Source organism: Camponotus vicinus, unplaced genomic scaffold (genome assembly GCF_025532165.1).
Source record: "Camponotus vicinus isolate PSW18456_S1 unplaced genomic scaffold, iyCamVici1.0 SCAF_1, whole genome shotgun sequence".
NCBI lineage: Eukaryota > Metazoa > Arthropoda > Insecta > Hymenoptera > Formicidae > Camponotus > Camponotus vicinus.
The window spans coordinates 17,525,908-17,552,102 of NW_028141945.1; the positions used below are offsets into that span (position 1 = coordinate 17,525,908).

At 33.7% G+C, this 26,195-nt stretch overlaps 1 protein-coding gene across 5 annotated transcripts in view; it reads left to right on the forward strand.

The window, feature by feature from the left end:
* Positions 1-26,195, forward strand: part of LOC145959213 (neurotrimin) — a 402,237-nt gene that overhangs the window by 57,385 nt on the left and 318,657 nt on the right. Inside the window, exon 2 of one of the 5 annotated variants that reach the window (XM_083077844.1) lies at positions 12,579-12,665. The exons of the other annotated variants lie outside the window; for them this stretch is intronic. The gene's annotated coding sequence lies outside the window, so the exon portion shown is untranslated. The remainder of the gene's footprint in view (positions 1-12,578; positions 12,666-26,195) is intronic. 5 annotated transcript variants of the gene reach the window in all.

Below are 26,195 nucleotides of genomic sequence, written 5' to 3' on the forward strand. Positions count from 1 at the left end.
ATCTAATTTTGTCTGAAGGAATCGACACTTATCCAGACGTAGTTCCAGAAGATTCGCAGTGAGGAGCTTAAATATCTTTTTTAATACCCGAAGATGATGCTCTATTGTTTCGGTCGCGATGAGAAAGTCGTCCAAATAAACATATATTTCCCCTGCGGCAATTTGATCTTTAAAGACCTGCACAACATAACGCTGAAATTTGAGAGGGGCGCCTTTTAACCCGAAGGGCATTCTCACGTATTCATACTGCCCTAACGGTGTGACGAATGAAGTATATTTTATAGAATCTTCATGCATTTTTATGTCAAAAAATCCATCTTTTAAATCTAATGTTGTAAAATATTTTTTTCCCTCTAATTGGTCCTAAATCCTAAATCCAATTGGTCTTCAATTATGCGGCGTCTACAATGAGATTTTAAGGAGACTTAAAGCGTAAGACTTAAGAAATTGATCAATCACAGTCAAGTATTAAGAGAATACTCGACTGTGATTGGTCAATTTCTTAAATATTACGCCTTAAGTCTCCTTAAAATCTCATTGTAGACGCCGCATTAACGGGAGTGGAAAATTATCTCGAGTTGTTATCGCGTTAAGCGCTCGAAAATCAATGCACATTCTTGTTTCTCCGTTCTTCTTTTTCGTTAAAACGATTGGCGAGGCATACTCTGACGTACTCTCTCGGATGATGTCCTTAGCTGTCAGGTCGTCTAAAATACGTCTCAATTTGGACTTTTCATCGTACGAAAGTCTACGCGGCGTACACGAAAACGGTTTGTTATTCGTAAGCGTAAGTTTCATGGTGTTCTCTACCGCGGGATTCGACGGTTTTTGCGCGTTAGCGTAATATTTCTCGAATAAATCACGCGCTCGCGTTTTCACCCCAGTCGGAAGGTCCTCGTTAATACGCATATCTTGTGACGTTGCGCGAACGTCTTCGCCTATTTCAATATTCATAATATCGACGATCTCTTTTTCGTCGCTCAATGACAATTTTGCTAATCTCATAAAGTCACGTCCTAAAGCGTCGTCTACAATGGGAGTAATATCGGTGGAGTAAGGCGTAAGATTAGGAGTAAGCGAATGGTTTTTTTCCATTTCGCCTTACTACACCGATAAAACTGTCTTACTTCCTACTCTGACATCTTATTATATACATTTCGTAGGGTACTGTCTTTATTGCTTAGCTGTAGCTCTATCGCCCGTCGGAAATCATCGTTTTCTTGTTGCTCCTGCGCCACGTAATTGACGTCTTCCTTCGGTGTGCTGCATTGACTCGCCCGATGACCAAATTGTCCGCACTTGAAGCAAGATCCTCGCTCCCTTTTCGGCTTGTTGCAGTCCGCTGCGAAATGTCCAGTCTCGTTGCAGTTATAGCACTTCCGCGGATTCGCTCCCTTGATTTTATTCTGCTCTTTGCCTTGCTGCTGCTTATTTTTCCTCGGCATCGACGGATCTCCCCGAGGTTGCGTAGAGGATCGATGAGACGTTCCTTTTGGCGACGGAACATCTGCGAATGCGGTCAGCATAGCGTCCACCGACTCATAACGTTGCAGTTTTGCTTGTGTGCGTAATTCTTGACTCGGAACGCCTTCGATAATATAACTAATAATCCGTGTCTGAGACAGGCATCCGATTTGCCAGCGTTACCTTGTCGTGCAAATAATCAGCAAATGTTTCTCCGGCGTTCCAAACTCTTGCCTCGAATTCACGCCGTAAAATTAACTGATCGGATCGCTGCCCATACATCCTTCTTAATTCCCGCAAACGATCACCGCAACTTAAATCGACGCAGTCGACTCTCGAATGATACCACTTCAGCGTCTTGCCTGTCAATCTGCTGCATATTAGCGCTTTCCCTTGGTGGTCATCCAAATCATAAGAGGAGAGTAGTTTATTTATCCGTTTCTCCCAGCGATCAAAATCTAAGTTGTTGCCGCTAAATTCCCCGACTAAATCCTTGAGCTCTTGCTACTTTCTAAGCCGGCTCGAACGGGCGTATTTTCTGACCGTGGCGTCATTCTCAGCAGCTCTAATTCTCTCCTCAGCAATTCGGCCTCACGTGCAGCCAAATCTCTTTCCTTCCGCAAAAGCTCAATTTCGCGGAGAGTAGGGACGTCGACTTGAGTGCTCGTCCCTGGCGGAGGTTCGGTCGATGCCTCAGATTCTTCTTCTGCGTGCGCCATCCTGCCTCCTCGCCATCGAGGCGAATCCTCGGGTTGGAATCCTGCTTCCAACAACCGCTTTACTAGTTCTGCCTTCGTGCCCGTTGTCGGCAAACCTCTGCTCTTCAATTTCTCCTTAAGGTCGGGTGCCGTAAGCGCATTCATTATAACACTCTCTCTCTCGAGTCTATCAACCTGTCGTAATTGTTCGTAAAATTTCTACCAGCTCGTACGCAGATAGTGACACACAGTCTTAAGAGTGTAGCCAACCGTTGAGATTCGCAACACACATAAATCAGACTTAAAACGCGAAATCTGAACGGCTGCGGTAAAAGGCGTTACTGTTCCATAAACATAACACAATAAGGATCCATAAGTTCATAAGTTTGCGCGAACCGGACACATAAGATTATATAAGTCGGACGCACAACATAAACGATTTTCTCTTAATTCGTTCGCGGTTTCACAAACATAATTTTCCGCGACTTCGTAAATCGGACACATAAACATAAACGATTTCTTCTTAATATGTTCGCGGCTTCACGAACATAATTTTCCGCGACTTCGTAAATCGGACACATAAACATAAACAATTTCTCCTTAACGTAATGCCGGATTCAACGCCGATGGAATCCCACTTCTGAATTTGTAAGGGGTGGCTGTTGGATAAAGGGCGCACAGACATCGGCGACCGGCCGAGAAACCGTCTCGCTCGAGAGCTAACGAAAGACTCTGCCCTTACGGCTGCATAACGACTGCATAAGACATAAGACAGCTCGAGACGTATCAGGTTCAAGTACCGGCGACGTGTCCGCCTGGCGCCAAAGCCTTACATTACCTACCTTGCGAGCGATAAAAAGCCCCGGCCTTGGTAGTCGGTATATGATGTATAGTGTTAATAATGTTCTCTCCTTCTTGCTTATCCTCTTACTTTCTCCGTCTTCGCCAAGCTCCTCCACTTTTACCAGTCGCGGCGCGTCTCTCTTCACGTCCTCCACGTCTTCTCGTTTCTCTCCCGACGGAGCCCCTTCTCTCAATCCAGACTGAAGTATATGTGTTACGCTAGAAAAATACGTATATACATAAATATATGCTCCAAAAGCGCTGCTGGGAATTTGTACTTAATCGTACATATCTTAAGATACATTCTTAATGCATATGCACGGTTTCGAAGGCTATTCAGTGTTTTATATACATATTTTTTTTATGGAACTCCAGCGCTTTGGATGAATTTATCTCTTTTAAGTAATAAAATCTTCGGACTAATCTAGAAAGCTATTTCTTTCTGCAATATCTGAATAATTTCTTAAAATCATTTTTCTGTTATTCCACTCTTTGCATCTTTCTTTCCATCGATTTTACGTAATTTGATATTTAGAAATTAATATTTATATTAATTATCTTACTTTCTCCATCTTTTGTCTTCGCCGAGCTCCTCCATTTTTTTTCAGTCGCGGCGCGTCTCTCCTTACATTCTCTTTCACGTCTTCTCGTTTCTCTCTCGACGAAGCCTCTTCTTTCAATCCAGACTGAAGTATATGTGTTACGCTAGAAAAATATGTATATGCACAAATATATGCTCTAAAAACTGCTGGGAATCTGTACTTAATCGTACATATCTTAAGATATATTCTTAATGCATATGCACAGTTTCGAAGGTTATTCAAATATTTTATGTATTCTTTTTTTGCGGCACTCCAACGCTTTGGATGAATTTATCTCTTCTTAAGTAATCTTTGGACTAATCTAAAAAGCTATTTCCTTCTGCAATGTCTAAATAATTTCTTAAAATCATTTTTCTGTTATTTCAATCTTCACATCTTTCTTTTCCATCCATTTACGTAATTTAATATTTAGATATTAATATTTATATTAATATTAAAAAAATGCTAATGCCGTCTACATTGATCATGATCGAATTTATTGTCGACGATACCTCGCGATAGAAGAAATGTCAATATACTCGAAATTTATTTTTCGATACCTATTTGGAGGGAAAAGAATTGCGATGAAGATTAATCGACGGAATGAAATGCAGAACTGTAGGGTTTTTCTTACGGATTAAAGAATTAAACAGAAAAATCTATCGTCACGTATATGAGAACGTGTCGATTCCGGAGAATCATGGGATTAATACCAAGTTCTCATTGGTCAATTTCAACTTTCCCATTTTACCCGAAATAGAATCGCGTAAAAGGGTGACCGATAAATTAACGACGTATAATATCGCGCACATTATGCCGCTATAAAGATAATTGCGGTCAACAATGCGAATGCAAGTATAATGAAATTTACACACAATCCGGGGCAAACAGTATTAATGGTACAAATGATGTTGTTACATTATCCGATACATGTTTAACCGAAATTCGTTGATGGGGAAATATCAGTGACGTTGTACGCGTGCAGAACTATTCAAGAACCACGTTATGCGTTTCTAAAGATTGCCATTGCGAATGGTTTAATCCTTCAAAACGTATCGAACAGCATTACATATTTAAAACATTATACATAAACCACTGTATTCTCTTGCTCTCTTTACCTCTCTTTCTCTCTTTCTCATTTATTTATAATTAATTTTATCATCTCTAATAATTAATTTGAAGTATAATTTATAACGTATTGCATTTCTAACACACAAGCAACGTTCACCAATGTCTCCCGCTATTTTTTTATTATTATTAAATCTAGCATTTATAAATCAGAAGACTTACAGATTTAAGAGAACCAAGTTGACAATTGATTCTGCGTCGAAAAATAATAAATAATAATTTTAATAAACATTCGCGACTCAGATTCGCATACGTCGGATCTTACATACTCTGGACGTCAACGACGATCGGTCTCGCCGATAACGCCGCGTCTCACGCAGATGCGCACATCCTGCCTTCCGGGGTGCAGGTGCGAACGTACATGTATGCACGCGAACGACTCATAATGGAATATGCACCGTTGATACGAGACGATATCACCCCTTCCCTTTCCCTTCTCGCCGACCGGAGACGGCGACACAAGACAACGCGCTCGCTAACAAACCTAACCTAAACACAACGGCGGCCCTTAAGGCCATCACACACAAAATTGCATAGCTGCATATGCACAACATAAGACCATATGGACCAATGAACATCGAATATTATGTTATGTAAGTCAATATGGCGACTTAATACTCAATGCTCATTGGTCCATATGGTCTTATGTTATGCATATGCAGCTATGCAATTTCGTGTGTGATGGCCCTTATCGTATTCCTGTCACCTATCGCCAGGCTGCACCCGTTGCAGCACATTAGAAACGTTGTCCTCTTCGTCGCGTAAGCGCGTCGCATTCCAATGCGTACCAGGACGGACCGCCTGCTGTCATTCGTGTCGCGGGATAAAGTTATCGAGCATTTATACATCGATATTTCGAACATCGCTGAATGCGCTGGAAACCATTCAAGACACATTTTATTTTGCAATAATTAAAATGATATATTTTTACGTATTAATCGAATAAGTCATACTAAACAAAATACATAGACATATTATTTTATTATAAGAAAAAAATGAGAAAAAGCTCCGAGATTTTTTTACAGTTGAGTGATTACAGTTTCTAAAATATCAGAATTATAAAATTTTTATCGCGAAGCGCTAAAATAATGATGATAATAAATTATCAAGCATTAATTTCAATAAACCTTTTATCAGGTACTCTAGAAAATCATTCATATATAATACATCGAATTGAAAATTTGAAGCGGTTTATCCATTAATGCAATCGATGTTATTGCAGTAAGTGTTAAATAGTTTTATGACTTACAATTTATAATCTGCAATATAAAATCCGCAATATATTAATGCTATTTCATATATTGTACAAATATTTATTTGGATCATACATAATAATGTATTTTTATATATCATACAAAGTATTAAACTTATTTTGAAAATCATTTTCATTTTGTCAAGAATCTAATACATAAATGCAAGATTGAATTTGTGACAAATATTTCAAATTACAAATCCCTATCAATTGCTTCAATGTACTTGGCTAATTAATGATTGATTTCATATTTAGTTTTGAATTTTTTTTAGGAAAAATATATATTTATTGTGAGAAAATTTTTATTCTAAATTATTCTTAGGGATTTTTTTTTTAAACGTTTTGTTGCATACAAGGCGGAATATTTTTTATGTACTTGGCGTATTTTTTTTACCTTTGTAAGGTTTTTTTGGAGTCAAATATTTCATAAATAAATAAAGCGGTTTTACGATCGCTATTTAATACGTTCATATAAAATTCGTAATATCAATATTGAATTTTCTACAAAGAACGTTTTATATCGAAATAGGCGGAAATCCGATAACAGGTAAAGTCTGTCTTTGCGTTAAAAAAATCGAAATGAATTATGATTGTGAACTGCGAATGGAAATAACGCGATATTTGCTTTTTCTTTTTGATGCAGAATCGAATAAAACGATATTTCGATGTTGCATGTAAAATATTTCGAGATTGCATGTCAATAGTTAATGATAGCCTTTAATTCGCGTATCTCGACAAATTTCATTATGCGGTTATTGTCCATTAAATATTTTATTACTAATAGTTCAGAATAAGAGAGAAACGGCAATTCAATATAAAAATATATTAAAAATCGATTCTATGTTGTGTCAAATAAAAAATATCTATTGAAAGTCGATTTGTATATTTTTGTTTCCAGTAGTACATATGCAGCACGCGATGTATATTATATATCGTAACTTATTCCATCGTAATTTATTTTTTCACAGAATAAAATATCCCTCCAAAAAAACCTTACAAAGGTAAAAAAAATACGCCAAGTACATAAAAAATATTCCGCCTTGTATGCAACAAAACGTTTAAAAAAAAAATCCCTAAGAATAATTTATAATAAAAATTTTCTCACAAAAAATATATATTTTTCCTAAAAAAAATTCAAAATTAATATGAAATCAATCATTAATTAGCCAAGTACAATGAAGCAATTGATAGGGATTTGTAATTTGAAATATTTGTCACAAATTCAATCTTGCATTTATGTATTTGATTCTCGACAAAATGAAAATGATTTTCAAAATAAGTTTAATACTTTGTATGATATATAAAAATACATTATTATGTATGATCCAAATAAATATTTGTACAATATATGAAATAGCATTAATATATTGCGGATTTTATATTGCAGATTATAAATAGTAAGTCATAAAACTATTTAACACTTACTGCAATAACATCGATTGCATTAATCGCCAATTTTGAATTCAAAAGAGAAAAACTAATCGACTTCTTTTAAGATCATAAGTTTTACTATGTAGACCTGGAACTAAAAGATTTAAGAAGTTATACAGGGTGGCCGATTTATCTGAAGACATTGAAATATCTCAAAAACTAAGCCCAGTAAACAAAAATGTTTCAGACAAAAGTTGTATGGTTTCGAGGGGGACATAAGGTGGTTCCATTGGTTTGACCTTGAAGAGTTATTTGAAGGTCACATGAAGGTCACCTTCAATTTCTTAAATGGAACCTACTATTCGTCACTGCATATTCTTGTAGCTTATCTCGAGAGCTTTCCAAAACACTATAATTAAGTATCTTTTCGTTAAGTACTTTTTGAGTTATGAGGCTTGAAATAATTTCTTAATTTTACATAAACCGTAAAATATCTTGTAAAATATTCATTTTTCAATTATCTTACCTTAATACTTTTACGTACAAAATAATGAGAGGAATCAATTGGTGTAAAGAAAACACATAGTTGTTTTGAAGAAAAAATATGTAATTTGCAATTAACAATTCCATATTTTTTCTTAAAAACAACTATGTGTTTTCTTTACACCAACTGATTCCTTTCATTATTTTGTACGTAAAAGTATTAAGGTAAGAAAATCGAAAAATGAATATTTTACAAAATATTTTACGGTTTATGTAAAATTAAGAAATTATTTCAAGCCTCATAACTCAAAAAGTACTTAAAGAAAAGATACTTAATTATAGTGTTTTGGAAAGCTCTCGAGATAAGCTACAAGAATATGCAGTGACGAATAGTAGGTTCCATTTAAGAAATTGAAGGTGACCTTCATGTGACCTTCAAATAACTCTTCAAGGTCAAACCAATGGAACCACCTTATGTCCCCCTCGAAACCATACAACTTTTGTCTGAAACATTTTTGTTTACTGGGCTTAGTTTTTGAGATATTTCAATGTCTTCAGATAAATCGGCCACCCTGTATAACTTCTTAAATCTTTTAGTTCCAGGTCTACATAGTAAAACTTATGATCTTAAAAGAAGTCGATTAGTTTTTCTCTTTTGAATTCAAAATTGGCGATTAATGCAATCGATGTTATTGCAGTAAGTGTTAAATAGTTTTATGACTTACTATTTATAATCTGCAATATAAAATCCGCAATATATTAATGCTATTTCATATATTGTACAAATATTTATTTGGATCATACATAATAATGTATTTTTATATATCATACAAAGTATTAAACTTATTTTGAAAATCATTTTCATTTTGTCGAGAATCAAATACATAAATGCAAGATTGAATTTGTGACAAATATTTCAAATTACAAATCCCTATCAATTGCTTCAATGTACTTGGCTAATTAATGATTGATTTCATATTAATTTTGAATTTTTTTTAGGAAAAATATATATTTTTTGTGAGAAAATTTTTATTATAAATTATTCTTAGGGATTTTTTTTTTTAAACGTTTTGTTGCATACAAGGCGGAATATTTTTTATGTACTTGGCGTATTTTTTTTACCTTTGTAAGGTTTTTTTTGGAGGGATATTTTATTCTGTGAAAAAATAAATTACGATGGAATAAGTTACGATATATAATATACATCGCGTGCTGCATATGTACTACTGGAAACAAAAATATACAAATCGACTTTCAATAGATATTTTTTATTTGACACAACATAGAATCGATTTTTAATATATTTTTATATTGAATTGCCGTTTCTCTCTTATTCTGAACTATTAGTAATAAAATATTTAATGGACAATAACCGCATAATAAAATTTGTCGAGATACGCGAATTAAAGGCTATCATTAACTATTGACATGCAATCTCGAAATATTTTACATGCAACATCGAAATATCGTTTTATTCGATTCTGCATCAAAAAGAAAAAGCAAATATCGCGTTATTTCTATTCGCAGTTCACAATCATAATTCATTTCGATTTTTTTAACGCAAAGACAGATTTTACCTGTTATCGGATTTCCGCCGATTTCGATATAAAACGTTCTTTGTAGGAAATTGAGTATTGATATTACGAATTTTATATTAACGTATTAAATACCGATCGTAAAACCGCATTATTTATTTATGAAATATTTGACTTCAAAAAAACCTTACAAAGGTAAGAAAAATACGCCAAGTACATAAAAAATATTCCACCTTGTGTGCAACATAACGTTTATAAAAAAATATCCCTAAGAATAATTTATAATAAAAATTTTCTCTTAAAAAATATATATTTTTCCTAAAAAAAATTCAAAACTAAATATGAAGTCAATCATTAATTAGCCAAGTACATTGAAGCAATTGATAAGGATTTGTAATTTGAAATATTTGTCACAAATTCAATCTTGCATTTATGTATTAGATTCTCGACAAAATGAAAATGATTTTCAAAATAAGTTCAATACTTTGTATGATATATAAAAATACATTATTATGTATGATCCAAATAAATATTTGTACAATATATGAAATAGCATTAATATATTGCGGATTTTATATTGCAAATTATAAATAGTAAGTCATAAAACTATTTAACACTTACTGCAATAACATCGATTGCATTAATCGCCAATTTTGAATTTAAAAGAGAAAAACTAATCGACTTGTTTTAAGATCATATGTTTTTCTATGTAGACCTGGAACTAAAAGATTTAAGAAGTTACATACAAAAATTTGACCCGAGTCGTATTATAATTTACACATTTTTATTATTAGGAAATATTTAATTTTGAAATTAATCATAAAGCTTTGCCAAGTAAATTTGGAACTAAAAAAATTAAGACCAAAACGACTTACAAAAACTTGGCGTGCTCGGGCCACATTATAATACACATAATTTTATAAAATTTGCGAATTATATACCTATAATTAATTTCAATTATAGAAATATGTGAATTATAATACGACCCGAGCACGCCAAGTTTTTGTAAGTCGTTTTGGCCTAAATTTTTTTAGTTCCAAATTTACTTGGCAAAGCTTTATGATTAATTTTAAAATTAAATATTTCTTAATAATAAAAATATGTAAATTATAATACGACTCGGGTCAAATTTTTGTATATAACTTCTTAAATCTTTTAGTTCCAGGTCTACATAGTAAAACTTATGATCTTAAAAGAAGTCGATTAGTTTTTCTCTTTTGAATTCAAAATTGGCGACTAATGCAATCGATGTTATTGCAGTAAGTGTTAAATAGTTTTATGACTTACTATTTATAATCTGCAATATAAAATCCGCAATATATTAATGCTATTTCATATATTGTACAAATATTTATTTGGATCATACATAATAATGTATTTTTATATATCATACAAAGTATTAAACTTATTTTGAAAATCATTTTCATTTTGTCGAGAATCAAATACATAAATGCAAGATTGAATTTGTGACAAATATTTCAAATTACAAATCCCTATCAATTGCTTCAATGTACTTGGCTAATTAATGATTGATTTCATATTTAGTTTTGAATTTTTTTTAGGAAAAATATATATTTTTTGTGAGAAAATTTTTATTCTAAATTATTTTTAGTGATATTTTTTTATAAACGTTTTGTTGCATACAAGGTGGAATATTTTTTATGTACTTGGCGTATTTTTTTTACCTTTGTATGGTTTTTTTTGGAATCAAATATTTCATAAATAAATGAAGCGGTTTTACGATTTAGCGAATCTTTTACGAATTTCTTCTGCAGCAGTCACATAAAATGTTAAACAGTTCTCTCGAACAATTTTAACTATGTTTATTTGATCTTTCAACGTTAATTCGTTCAGATATTCCTCACATTCTAATCCCAAAATAATTTCATTAATAGGTTTTTGATTTTCTTTTAATGAGAATATAATATTTGAAGGAAATGGTTTTAAATATTTTTCTTTTATAAAATTTCGACAGATTTGGAAAAGAAAGTTTAAAGATTTTGGATGCAATAAATAAAACCTTGTTTCTAATGCTTGAAAAAATGCATTAAATGCATTAAATGCATTAAAGAAATTCAAAACGTATTTTAGAAATAGAAAATAAGCTTTTATCTCAACGTTGTCCATCATAGATAATAAATATTTTCCAGAATGTGTTTTTTCACTCGCAACCATTTCAGTAAGAAAATATTTAATTGTGTCCCAAGATTCAAGAAGTCGTTCGATGCATAAATAATGCGAAAGCCAGCGCGTATCACATAATTTCAATATTTTGCGATTTGTTTCTTGGAAACACTCACAAAATTCACGAAAAATAGCCGTACGTTTTGGACTGTTATTGAGATAAGTAGCAATTTTTTTAGAAATTCCTCGCAATATGCAGGCATTTTAGAACATGCAGCATGCGCTGCTAATGCAGAAGAATGACATGGGCATGAAAATGTTAATAAATGTGGACATATTTCTTCCAATTTTTTTTTAAACGATAAATGTTTTCCTGTCATAACAGATGCATTGTCACATGATAAAGCTAAGATATTTAAAAATGGTATCTGTAATTTCCACGTTTCACATTTCAATGCCTCAAACAATTTTTCTGCACTTGAATCTTTGGCATCAATATTTATTAATTTAACTAATTGCGAGCGAACATCTAATGTCTCCGGATCAACGTATCGGACAAAAAAAGTCATCCATTTATCATTAGTTATATCAGATGTTTTGTCAATAAAAATTGAAAATTTTGTATTCTGAATTTTATTGACGACACGATCTGTTTCAACTGGGCACAAAACATTTGTAACAATGTTTCTATGATATTTACCCGACGACAGCAAATAGTTTTTGGTTATGGTAAGTTACGGTAGGTTCTTCAATCAAACACATGTTCACACGTTCGACAGCGCTGTTATACCTTAACTTACCGTAACCTACCATAACCAAAAACTGTTTGCTGTCGCCGAGTAAATATCGTCGCGTTGTCGCGTCGTCGCGTCGTGTAATAACGTATGTGCGCGTGTCTTTCTTTAATCGAGTGGTTTTTAATTGCTAACTGATTATTCGACAGTAATTGATAGTGATTAGTGATAGAGTCATTGGTAAATTTCTCGTCTTATCGAGTGAGTGAATGAATGTGATTATGTTGAAGTTTATAAAAGAATACAGTTTATAAAAGAAAAAAAAACTTTCGATTAATTATTTAATGTGGATCTCTGTCCTTTAGAACGTGATATCTACGTTCAATTTGAGTGAAAGTACGATCTATCGGAAAATTCATTTCTCAAGGAATTACAGCAATACATCGAACAAGGTAATAATAACTATTCTTTAGTGTTGTGTGAAAACAGATTTCAGGATGTCAAATAAAGTGTTAGAAAAAATTCGCGAAAGAGAGGGATTTTTAGTGGGTAGGGAGTACCGAGTTGGTAATTCGACTTGATACTCGAGTCCCACATAACTCACCGGACCGCCCGGTGAGTATGCACAAAATGCATTTTCCCCTCTCTCGTAAAAAAAAAAGAGAAAAACAGTACAATTTAAAATAATAATAATAATAATAAAATTAAAGCGAAAATGTATAATAATAAAAAGTAAATAATAATTTAAGTAAGAATAATAATGACTTAAAGTGAATAAGCAAATGAGAGAGACAGAGAGAGAGGCGCAGAGAGAGAGAGAGAGAGAGAGAGAGAGAGAGAGAGAGAGAGAGAGAGAGAATGAGAATGTATGTATTCGCATGTGTATGTCTGTAGCGATCAGGTGATCGCAGCAGGCGCCCCGCGTCTGACGGTGAATCGCGTCACCCTTGCCTACCTCTTGTATCCGACCCGTCATAAGTTAATTACTTCTTTTAATAATTCAAAAACTAAGCGTCGGACGAAATTTTGCCAAAGGAAAAATCGTCTTAGAATTGACTCAAGAATGTGTCATTTTAAGGACAATTAGGTTATTTTGAATCACCCTGTATATTACAAAGTTACTAGATTTTCACTTTTTCGCCAGCAAATTTGATGGCGAAAAAGTTCACGTGAAAAGTTTCTCATTTCCACGTTTTGTCGAGTTACATGATCATGAGTTCACGTGAAACTTTTCACTTTTCGCCTTTCTGACCTAGGAAAAGTTACATGATCGCTGCCCAGGGCCCATTTAGCCGGGGAATGCCCCCGAGAGCGACGCAAGGAATTTTGTTTTTGATGCGGCACAAGGGGCTATACCGTACGAACATGTCCGTATTGTCGTGGTACATACACTTATTCTGATCGGTTTCTTTTAAGCCTTCTCTCCTTAGTATCGTCTTCTCTTAAATCGCCTCGTTCTTAGATTTCGAGTATTAACAAACTTATTCAGTGTTTGCTGCACAGAATAGCGGTTAGCCCCAGATTCGCACTCTTTATTGATTGAATTTTAACTAACGACTGTCCGCCGCGGACCCGCGGTGGACGGTTTTTAACACCTCATTTTTAGGGGTATTTTGGAAGGGATCGCCTAGCGACATGACCATATATGGTCATGGAAGATTTTCGTGGCGGTCAAGTCCAAGTGCAAACGAAGGAGGTTCAAAGTCGAATTCCTTCGTTGGCATTTTCATGTTTCCGGCGAACTCGCGCGTGGTTCGCTGAGGTAGCGGTTTTACGCGGTTTGCGAACATTCTATCGCATTTTAATTGTATAAAATTTATTAATGGTAAAGTAAAGTAAAGTTATAGTCTTTCGAACTATAACAATAAAAACAAATTGCAAAGATGTTAACTAATTTGAAAAATAAAGGATAGAAACAGAATATAAATGATAAAAACTCCACTCTTGGCCAACATGTACGTTTTTCTCTCAAAAAATCATGCATGTTAATAATATTCTTTAATGAATGATATTCTAACAATATATATAATATATATAATTTACCAATTCGTAAATAAACAACGTACATGTTGTTGCTCAACGAAAACCGCGAGAAGGTGGTGGTCTCTTCCGTCAAGAGGAAATGTAAAAAATGTTTCTTGAAAAATATATTAAATATTATATACAATTATATACTATTATTAAATACTAAATTAAATACTACATTAAATAATAATTAAATATATTAAATATTAAATATTAAATAAAAAATTATATATAATGAAATAATACTATATGATGAAATAATACATATGTACATATATACAGATAATAAAATATATATGTATAAATAATTGAATATGACATCAAAGAAAAGAATTTTGTACATTTCCAAAAAATATAGAAGATAGAACAGAGGATATTTATAGAAAGGATAGTAATAGAAAAGATAGACATATAAAAAGTAAATATAAAAATAAACATAAAATTTAAAAGAATACAAAGAATAGAACATAGAAAAAGAACAGAACCAGAAAAAAGCGCACATGTTTTATTTAATATCGAGAAAATAATGTGTGTGTCTGTGTGTGTGTGTGTGTGTGTGTGTGTGTGTGTGTGTGTATGTATGTATGTATGTATACTCTGTGTGAGTGAGCGTGCAATGGGCCAAAACTGGCATCTCTGGTACCCGTCCCGTGTCATATTAAAACCCGGCTGTCACTAACGACCTATCAAAGGGATCAAAGACTTTTTTTTATTTTATCGTTTCTTCCTGTAAATCGATTTTCTGGTTGTCGTATTAAAGGGAAACTGTGTCGCAACATTTTAATGTTCTAATAAAAGAGCTGAGATAGATCTCTATGCTATTCTTTTCTTTCGTTCCGTCACCTTTGCGTTCAACCTGCCTAATCTCCTTAATAAGTCGGGACCACGGACCTCAACGAGAGACGAAAGCGCGAAAGTGAATCGCTAAAGTACGAGCTGCAAATTTCCGTCCCGTTGCGTTTTGTCGTATTGCAATTTTTTTATTTTTTTATTTTATTTTTTTTTGTTGTTACGTTATTTGTGTTTGTGTCCGTCTCGCCTCCGGAGACTTTGGTCGCCCGAACGTGTACGATTGGACGAACGAAGTTCGAACTAGTGGCCATGATTGGTGACTGAAGCCGGTACGGTCTCTCTTAGCAGGGGGGGATGTGACGTTGCCGTCACGGTGCGCGTCCATCCTCCCCGAAGGTCCTCGACGAACGCGAGCCGAGCGGCCGCGCCGGAGGGGATTGCGAGAGCCGCGTCGAGATCTCCAGAGGGGTGAATCAAAAATTAGCGATATCGCACTCTAATTATTTTGTTGTTGTTGTTTTCAATAACTGCTTTATATACGGGCACCTCGTCCGAGCAGCGGTTGATGGAAAGAGAGGAGTAAGGAAGGAAATCATTCCCGACGGCTCGAGAAGCCACTTCAGTCCGATACGAGCGACCAATTTTGACGGCGCCGAGCCAGGACCACTCGAAATCTTGGGTGGCGTCCGCCCCCGAACATGGGATGAACGAACCGCAATAAAAGCCGACCGCAGGACCCCAGAGGTCACCGGGCCCACATCGCCGCCATCCGCAGCAGATCCAGGCGAAAGAGCGACCGGAAGAAATCGCCCTTGGGGAGGCTAAACCGCCTCCAACATTTTGCGAATTTCGGGGCCGTTATTGACCCGATATGGCATTGTCACGGGACGCCATGAGACCCCCGTGTAACGGCGCTATTGGCCGCAAATCTGCGCACCCCTGCGCGCAGGATTGACGCCGCTATCGAGCTCGGATCGCGCGATCCAGGACTCACTCTGTCGCGGGCGCTCGGCTCAATCAGTCAATTTTTCATTTGTCGTGTGATTGTCGTGCATTGAGGGCCTTGAAGGACGGCACCGAGGACCATTCCTTGGCCAAGAACCAGGACGTATCGGTGAGGTTGCCCATCCTTATTAAAAAGTTGTGAGCCACGTACGCGTTATCGTCCGCGAGCCGGTTGTTCTGCCGTGGTCGCCATTTTCGCGTTCTAGCTTATGAAGGCTCGGCCTTAAAATTTCGTGGTAGAGTATTCGGGGCGGCCAAAGTCAAGCAACCGGAATATCGACAACGATCGTAACGGCGGCCGGAAGCGATCAGGAACCATTCGTCTCTTCGGGATTCGGGGTGTCGGAACATAGTCGGAACACGCGAAGTTATCGGCTCTCGTCAATTGATCGCGTGCGCGGTAGACGCGCAATGTAGGCGTTCGCGGTACGCGTAACTTCGTAACGAGACCGTGGAGACCGCGTAAAATACTCCCGCAATCAAATCTCGAGTGAAAAATTCGTGTGTAAATGAGAATCGGTGTTCTGCGCGTGTGTGTGGTCGAGGATATCGTTATTTTTGTCGCGCTCATTGAATTGCATGACTGTTTTGTATGTCGCGTGTGTGAGTGTGTCACGGTGCGCATTGGATTGCGGTAGGTCGTGAGATCTTTGAGAATCGGGAAGTCCGCGCATGTTAGAAGAATTTTAAGAAACGCTAAGTTGTGAGTAGCGGAATCAGCGTCCGACGGCGATCGATTATCGATCGCTACGCCTGTGCTCAACGCTAACGCGCCCCCTCGTCTTCGCCGATGAGTGCGTAAGTCCTGCCATTAAATTATTCTCCGTGTTGCTATTGTGAATTAGCAAAATTATCGCAGCAGAGAAAAGCAAGACGAAAATACAATATTACGGCGAGGCGCCGTTCGGCGAATCCTAGCCACAAAAACGATTCTGCGAATCTTAAGTATTTCGATCACCGTTGTCGTGCTCCGGGTAATTTTTGTCATTCGTAACTTTATGTTATTGTCCAGTCTATCTACCTTTTCTATTCTCGAAATTTCTATTATTATTATTATTACTGCCTGTATTACCGTCCGATTATTCTATGATTTTCTCTAACTACTGTATTTTTCTTTAATTTTCATTGATTTCTGTTAATTTTTTTTTAATAAATTTGTTATTTCTCTTTATTCTAAATTCGCGTAATTTATTTAAGTGTCGGCTGTGATTGTTAAATTGTTGTCTCGCCTGCCTGATCTCTCCAATTTCGAGGAGCCTCGTAATCAAGGATTATAGCAAACTTTCCCATAACCCCGCCCCTCTACCGTTAGGCGAGCTAGTCGGCCCGTGGCGAAAAAGGCCCGTGTTTGTCGTGAATTTTGCGTTTCGCGAATTGATACGTGAAACACCGTATCTGGCGCCCACTTCGAGATATCGAAACGGCCTCCGCTTCGCCGCGGCTCGCGCAGGAGCACCGTCCATCCCGGCTTCCCCGGACGCGAGTACCTTTTCCCGCTCTCTCTTTTTGACGACATTTTCGCTCCCCATATTTCTCTCTTCCATCCGTGGAAAAATTCTTAAAAATTAAAATACACGTCGCAGGCTGTATCATATTTTTATTACAATCATTCTTGGCTACGCAGCAAATATATAAACTTCTATGATTGCAAAAATACTATATAATCATAATTATGTGGCTACGCAGAAGATTATTGACTCTCACATTATGTTATAAAAACTGATGTGCAAAAGATGACATCTGTTGAGGATCGCAACTTTTGTTTGCGTGAGTGGTGACGGGAGCGGGTTGGAGAGAAAAACGAACGCAGCAGATTGAAAAGTTTAACGTTAACCTTTTATTAACGCACTGAGCACAGATGATTATGGACAGATTTTGATAACGCGTGTCGTTTCTTAGTATCGCAAGACTCTAACTGAACTTGAGACGACGTGCGAGCAAGGCTACCAGATTGCACACGCTGCGTCCAGCGGCGGCACGATTTGTATCCCCACCACTTTCGCACACTAAGGCATAAGCTCTCATCCGTGTACGCTCGACATTCGGTCATCTTCGGTTTACAGAGGAAGACGGACAGATTAGCTTCTATCCCCTTCTTTCCTGAGAGGTCTAGTGTATCTCATCTATCTCTCTGAATACAATAGCTATCTGATCCTCGAAATCTCGAGCTGGCGAGTTGGCGATGCAAGTTGCATCGTTGCAAGTATCGCAGCGATACTTATTATCACACATAATATTTCCCTATTAATTTCTTTTTTATAAAAGTTTATATGTTGTTTAAAAAAGAGAATATATCATATACAAAAACAAATTTTACATATTTTTATCTAAATTTTTATCTAACATATTTTTATCTCAATTTTTATCTAACATATTTTTATCTCAATTTTTATCTAAATTTTTCCACTCGGCCAATATGTAGGCTTTTTTATTAAAAAAAATTTCTTTAAAAAAATAATTGTAATAAAATATTTAAATTTATTTTAATAGAATTGTATTTTTTATTATTATTTTGTATTAATGTATGACGTACATCTTGTTGCTCAACGGAAACCGCGAGAAGGTGATGGTCTCTTCCGTTAAAAAGGAAATGTAAAAAATTTAATAAATGAATAATAATAAAAATAAAATTAAAATAAAATAATAAAATAATGATAAATAATAAATAAAAATAAAAAATAAAATTATAATAAAATAATAAAATATAATCAATTTTCTAATTGATAAAAGGTCAAAATATTATTTCACATTTCCTTACATACATACACACACACACATATATATATATATATATATATATATATATATATATATCTTTACACACTTATTTTTTAAGTGATATATATAAAAATTTATTTTAAAATTATTTATCGCAGGAAGGGCCTGCTACGTGTGTAAAGATATATATATACATATATATACATATATATACATATATATATACATACATATATACATATATATATATATATATATATATATATACAGGGTGACCCATTTTAACTTAGGCAGCCAAATAACTCAAAAAATAAGCAAGATAGAGAAAAATGTTTTAGACAAAAGTTGTATGGTTTCGAGGGGGCCATAAGATGGTATCATTGGTTTGACCTTGAAGAGTCATTTGAAGGTCACGTGAAGGTCACTTCAATTTTTTTAAATGGAACATCCTATATATTTTTGTACATTCTTGTAGCTCATCTCGAGAGCTTTCCAAAACACTATAATTAAGTACATTTTCGTTAAGTACTTTTTGAGTTATGAGGCTTGAAATAATTTCTTAATTTTACATAAACCGTAAAATATCTTGTAAAATATTCATTTTTCGATTACCTTACCTTAATAGTTTTATGTACAAAATAATGAGAGGAATCAATTGGTGTAAAGAAAACACATAGTTGTTTCGAAAAAAAAAATGTAATTGTTAATTGCAAATTACATTTTCTTTCTTCGAAACAACTATGTATTTTCTTTACACTAATTGATTCCTCTCATTATTTTGTGCATAAAAGTATTAAGGTAAGATAATCGAAAAATGAATATTTTACAAGATATTTTACGGTTTATGTAAAATTAAGAAATTATTTCAAGCATCATAACTCAAAAAGTACTTAACGGAAAGGTACTTAATTATAGGGTTTTGGAAAGCTCTCGAAATAAGCTACAAGAATGTACAAAAATATATAGGGTATTCCATTTAAAAAAATTGAAGTGACCTTCACGTGACCTTCAAATGACTCTTCAAGGTCAAACCAATGATACCATCTTATGGCCCCCTCGAAACCATACAACTTTTGTCTAAAACATTTTTATCTATCTTGCTTATTTTTCGAGTTATTTGGCTGCCTAAGTTAAAATGGGTCACCCTGTATATACAGGGTGTTTCATTTTAATCCGACCAGTCGAATATCTCGAAAACCAAGCCCGGGAGAGAAAAATATTTCAGACAAAAGTTGTTTGGTTTCGAGGGGGCCATAAGATGGTGACAATGATTTGACCTTGAACAGTCATTTGAAGGTCACATAAAGGTCACCTTAAATTTCTTAAATGGAATACCCTATATATTTTTGCACATTCTTGTAGCTGACATCGAGAGCTTTCCAAAACACTATAATTAAGTACCTTTTCGTTAAGTACTTTTTGAGTTATGAGGCTTGAAATAATTTCTTAATTCTACATAAACCGTAAAATATCTAGTAAAATATTCATTTTTCGATTATCTTACCTTAATACTTTTACGTACAAAATAATGAGAGGAATCAATTGGTGTAAAGAAAACACATAGTTGTTTTGAAGAAAAAATATGTAATTTGCAATTAACAATTCCATATTTTTTCTTAAAAACAACTATGTGTTTTTTTTACACCAATTGATTCCTCTCATTATTTTGTACATAAAAGTATTAAGGTAAGATAATCGAAAAGTGAATATTTTACAAGATATTTTACGGTTTATGTAAAATTAAGAAATTATTTCAACCCTCATAACTCAAAAAGTACTTAACGAAAAGGTACTTAATGATAGTGTTTTGGAAAGCTCTCGAGATAAGCTACAAGAGTTTGCAAAAATATATAGGGTGTTCCATTTAAAAAAATTGAAGTGACCTTCACGTGATCTTCAAATGACTCTTCAAGGTCAAACCAATGATACCATCTTATGGCCCCCTCGAAACCAAACAACTTTTGTCTGAAATATTTTTCTCTCCCGGGCTTGGTTTTCGAGATATTCGACTGGTCGGATTAAAATGAAACACCCTGTATATATATGTATATACAGGGTGACCCATTTTAACTTAGGCAGCCAAATAACTCGAAAAATAAGCAAGATAGAGAAAAATGTTTTAGACAAAAGTTGTATGGTTTCGAGGGGGCCATAAGATGGTATCATTGGTTTGACCTTGAAGAGTCATTTGAAGGTCACGTGAAGGTCACTTCAATTTTTTTAAATGGAATACCCTATATATTTTTGTACATTCTTGTAGCTTATTTCGAGAGCTTTCCAAAACACTATAATTAAGTACATTTTCGTTAAGTACTTTTTGAGTTATGAGGCTTGAAATAATTTCTTAATTTTACATAAACCGTAAAATATCTTGTAAAATATTCATTTTTCGATTATCTTACCTTAATACTTTTATGTACAAAATAATGAGAGGAATCAATTGGTGTAAAGAAAACACATAGTTGTTTTTAAGAAAAAATATGGAATTGTTAATTGCAAATTACATATTTTTTCTTCGAAACAACTATGTGTTTTCTTTACACCAATTGATTCCTCTCATTATTTTGTACATAAAACTATTAAGGTAAGGTAATCGAAAAATGAATATTTTACAAGATATTTTACGGTTTATGTAAAATTAAGAAATTATTTCAAGCCTCATAACTCAAAAAGTACTTAACGAAAATGTACTTAATTATAGTGTTTTGGAAAGCTCTCGAGATGAGCTACAAGAATGTACAAAAATATATAGGATGTTCCATTTAAAAAAATTGAAGTGACCTTCACGTGACCTTCAAATGACTCTTCAAGGTCAAACCAATGATACCATCTTATGGCCCCCTCGAAACCATACAACTTTTGTCTAAAACATTTTTCTCTATCTTGCTTATTTTTCGAGTTATTTGGCTGCCTAAGTTAAAATGGGTCACCCTGTATATATATATCTTTACACACTTGTTTTTTAAGTGATGTATATAAAAATTTATTTTAAAATTATTTATCGCAGGAAGGGCCTGCTACGTCAGCATCCGCATGGACATTTAAATTGTTTTTATTAGCGGCATATAATTTATCCGCCGACATAAGAGATAAATGCTCTTCATTAATGAGCATTATTTAAAGCTGTTTCTCCTCTAGTTTTTAATGCGGACTTAAACATACAAATAGCATTAACGGAAACCGTTGAAAAGCTATTACGTGTTTTCGTTTTAAATTGTTCAAAAGAGAAAACATTCTTTCAGGATCGGCATTAGAATTCGGAAGCGTCCGAATAGTATTTATAATATTCGTTAAATTGGAATATTTAGAAACATTATTCGTGTGCCGACGTTGTAAAATTGCTTTCCACATATTGTCAAAATTTAATTTAGAAAAATTTTGTTTTTCTTCCACTGTCTGATGCTAATGCAATCCATTCTTTTTTTAAAGCATCTTCATCAAAACCGCCGAGAGTTTTAGCTACGAGAGAAACATCATCAAATGATGTTTGTCTATTATTATCGAATAAACTTACAGATGGTTGAAAAACTTGTAACTTTAATAAAAATTCATTATTTATAGGTAACCTTTTACAAATTTCTTCTGCAGCAATCACATAAAATGTTAAACAGTTCTCTCGAACAATTTTAACTATGTTTATGTGATCTTTCAACGTTAATTCGTTCAGATATTCCTCACATTCTGATCCCAAAATAATTTCATTAATAGGTTTTTGATTTTCTTTTAATGAGAATATAATATTTGAAGAAAATGGTTTTAAATATTCTTCTTTTATAAAATTTCCACAGATTTGGAAAAGAAAGTTTTTAGATTTTGGCTGCAATAAATGGATTCTCGTTTCTGACGCTTGAAAGAATGCATTAAATGCGTTAAAAAAATTTAAAACATTAAAAAAAAAAATACGTTTCAGAAAAAACGTTTGATACAAAAGTTTCTTATTTTTTCATGTACAATTCGAATCTGTAATAAAAAGTACCATGTACCTCTAAAAAAATTCGACTTCCGATGCGGATGGCGTATTTCCGGTCGGAATCAGAAGTTGAAAATATCACCATTTGATAGAGCGTACCCGATTTACTTAAAAATTGTTCGCGATTTTTGATAAAAGCCATTTATTTTCATTTTAAAAGGGATGTACGGGTGATCTGGGACACTCTGTATATCCAAATATATATTTAAAATATTATATGTGTTTGACATTGTTTTTTTCTCGACTCATGTCGACTGTTATCGACTAATTGTTGATTGTTGACTGTTGACTGTGCTTGTCTTGCGAATACGTTTGTGACCCAGTCAAAAGATAGTTCAAAGCAATCGACAAAAGATTGATGATATTGTGCCGACGAGAAAATAAATTAAGTTAAGAATAGATAATCAAAATGTGTGATCAATTAACCAAAAAACGTAAGCGAAATTTTTTAGAAGCTTGGCTTAGTGATGATCGATATAAATCTTGGATACGCAAAGTACCATCCGACGATAGTCTTTATTATTGTAGTATATGCAATAATAATTATTCGTGCAATTCAACACTATCAAGACATGCGGATTCTGCGTGTCACAAAAATAATATTAAGGTAAATACGCTAACTGATAATAATAATAATGTTGATTCGCCAAAAAAAATTGCGTAAATCAAAATTTCAACACAAATGGTTAGAAATTCAGCAATTTAAATGTTTTTTACGTGAAGTGCCACATGATGCAAGATTATTTTTTTGTTCGATTTGTGATAAATCTATCGCTGGCGGTTTATGGCAAATCTATCATCACGCAGAATCTAATGTTCATATAAATAAAGAAAAAAATTATATTGAAACAAGAGTTTCGAATGAGGATTCAAATATACAAATTAATGAATCACTTTTATCTTTTGATGAGCGTAAGAAATCAGCGGAAATCAGATATGCCGCATTAATTGCCGAGAAAAATATTCCTTATCAAACGGCAAAAGAAATTCTTAATTTTTTCCAACATATAGGAAAAGATCCTAATGTGTTGAATAGTATGAGTATGGGCCGAACAAAATGTATAAATATTATTACAAACGCTGTATGCACGGTTGAGACTAATCGTGTTGTCAATATTATTCAAAACACAAAATTTTCGATATTTATCGATGAAACATCTGATCTCACTAATAATAAATGGATGACTTTTTTTGTCCGATACGTTGATCCGGAGACATTAGATGTTCGCTCGCAATTAGTTAAATTAATAAATATTGATGCCAAAGATTCAAGCGCAGAAAAGTTGTTCAATGCATTTAAAAGTGAAATGTGGAAATTACAGATACCATTTTCAAATATTGTTGCCCTATCATGCGACAATGCTTCCGTCATGACAGGGAAACATTTATCGTTTAAAAAAAAATTGGAAGAAATATGCCCACATGTTTTAACATTTTTATGCGCGTGCCATTCCTCCGCATTAGCAGCGCATGCTGCTTGTTCCAAAATGCCTGCATATTGCGATGAATTTAAAAAAAAAATTACAAAATATTTAAATAGCAGTCCAAAACGAACAGCTATTTTTCGCGAATATTGTGAATGTTTCCAAGAAACAAATCACAAAATATTAAAATTATGTGACACACGCTGGCTTTCTCATTATTTATGCATCGAACGACTTCTTGAATCTTGGGATACAATTAAATATTTTCTTACTGAAATGATTGCGAGTGAAAAAACAAATTCTGGAAAATATTTATTATCTATGATGAACAACATAGAGATAAAAGCTTATTTTCTTGTTTTAAAATGTGTTTTAAATTTTTTTAACGCATTTAATGCATTCTTTCAAGCGTCAGAAACGAGAATCCATTTATTGCAGCCAAAATCTAAAAACTTTCTTTTCCAAATCTGTCGAAATTTTATAAAAGAAGAATATTTAAAACCATTTTCTTCAAATATTATATTCTCATTAAAAGAAAATCAAAAACCTATTAATGAAATTATTTTGGGATCAGATTGTGAGGAATATCTGAACGAATTAACGTTGAAAAATCACATAAACATAGTTAAAATTGTTCGAGAGAACTGTTTAACATTTTATGTGAGTGCTGCAGAAGAAATTTGTAAAAGGTTACCTATAAATAATGAATTTTTATTAAAGTTACAAGTTTTTCAACCATCTGTAAGTTTATTCGATAATAATAGACAAACATCATTTGATGATGTTTTTCTCGTAGCTAAAACTCTCGGCGGTTTTGATGAAGATGCTTTAAAAAAAGAAAGCATTGCATTAGCATCAGACCTTACAGTGGAAGAAAAACAAAATTTTTCTAAATTAAATTTTGACAATATGTGGAAAGCAATTTTACAACGTCGGCACACGAATAATGTTCCTAAATATTCCAATTTAACGAATATTATAAATACTATTCGAACGCTTCCGAATTCTAATGCCGATCCTGAGAGAATGTTTTCTCTTTTGAACAATTTAAAAACGAAAACACGTAATAGCTTTTCAACGGTTTCCGTTAATGCTATTTGTGTGTTTAAGTCTGCATTAAAAACTAGAGGAGAAACAGCTTTAAATATGCTCATTAATGAAGAGCATTTATCTCTTATGTCGGCGGATAAATTATATGCCGCTAATAAAAACAATTTAAATGTCCATGCGGATGCTGACGTAGCAGGCCCTTCCTGCGATAAATAATTTTAAAATAAATTTTTATATACACTTAAAAAATAAGTGTGTAAAAATTTTTATATACACTTAAGAAATAAGTGTGTAAAGATACACACACACACACACACACACTCACACACACACACACACACACACACACACACACACACACACACACACACACATGTATGTATGTATGTATGTAAGGAAATGTGAAATAATCTTTTGACCTTTTATCAATTAGAAAATTGATTATATTTTGTTATTTTATTATAATTTTATTTTTTATTTTTATTTATTTTTTATCATTATTTTATTATTTTATTTTAATTTTATTTTTATTATTATTCATTTATTAAATTTTTTACATTTTCTTTTTAACGGAAGAAACCACCACCTTCTCGCGGTTTCCGTTGAGCAACAAGATGTACGTCATACATTAATACAAAATAATAACAAAATACAATTCTATTAAAATACATTTAAATATTATTTTATTATAATTATTTTTTTAAAGAAATTTTTTTTAAATAAAAAAGCGTACATATTGGCCAAGAGTGGAGAAATTTAGATAAAAATTGAGATAAAAATATGTTAGATAAAAATTTAGATAAAAATATGTAAAATTTGTTTTTGTATATGTTATATTCTCTTTTTTAAACAACATATAAACTTTTATAAAAAAAATCAATAGGAAAATATTATGTGTGATAAGTATCGCTGCGATACTTGCAACGATGCAACTTGCATCGCCAACTCGCCAGCTCGAGATTTCGAGGATCACATAGCTATTGTATTCAGAGAGATAG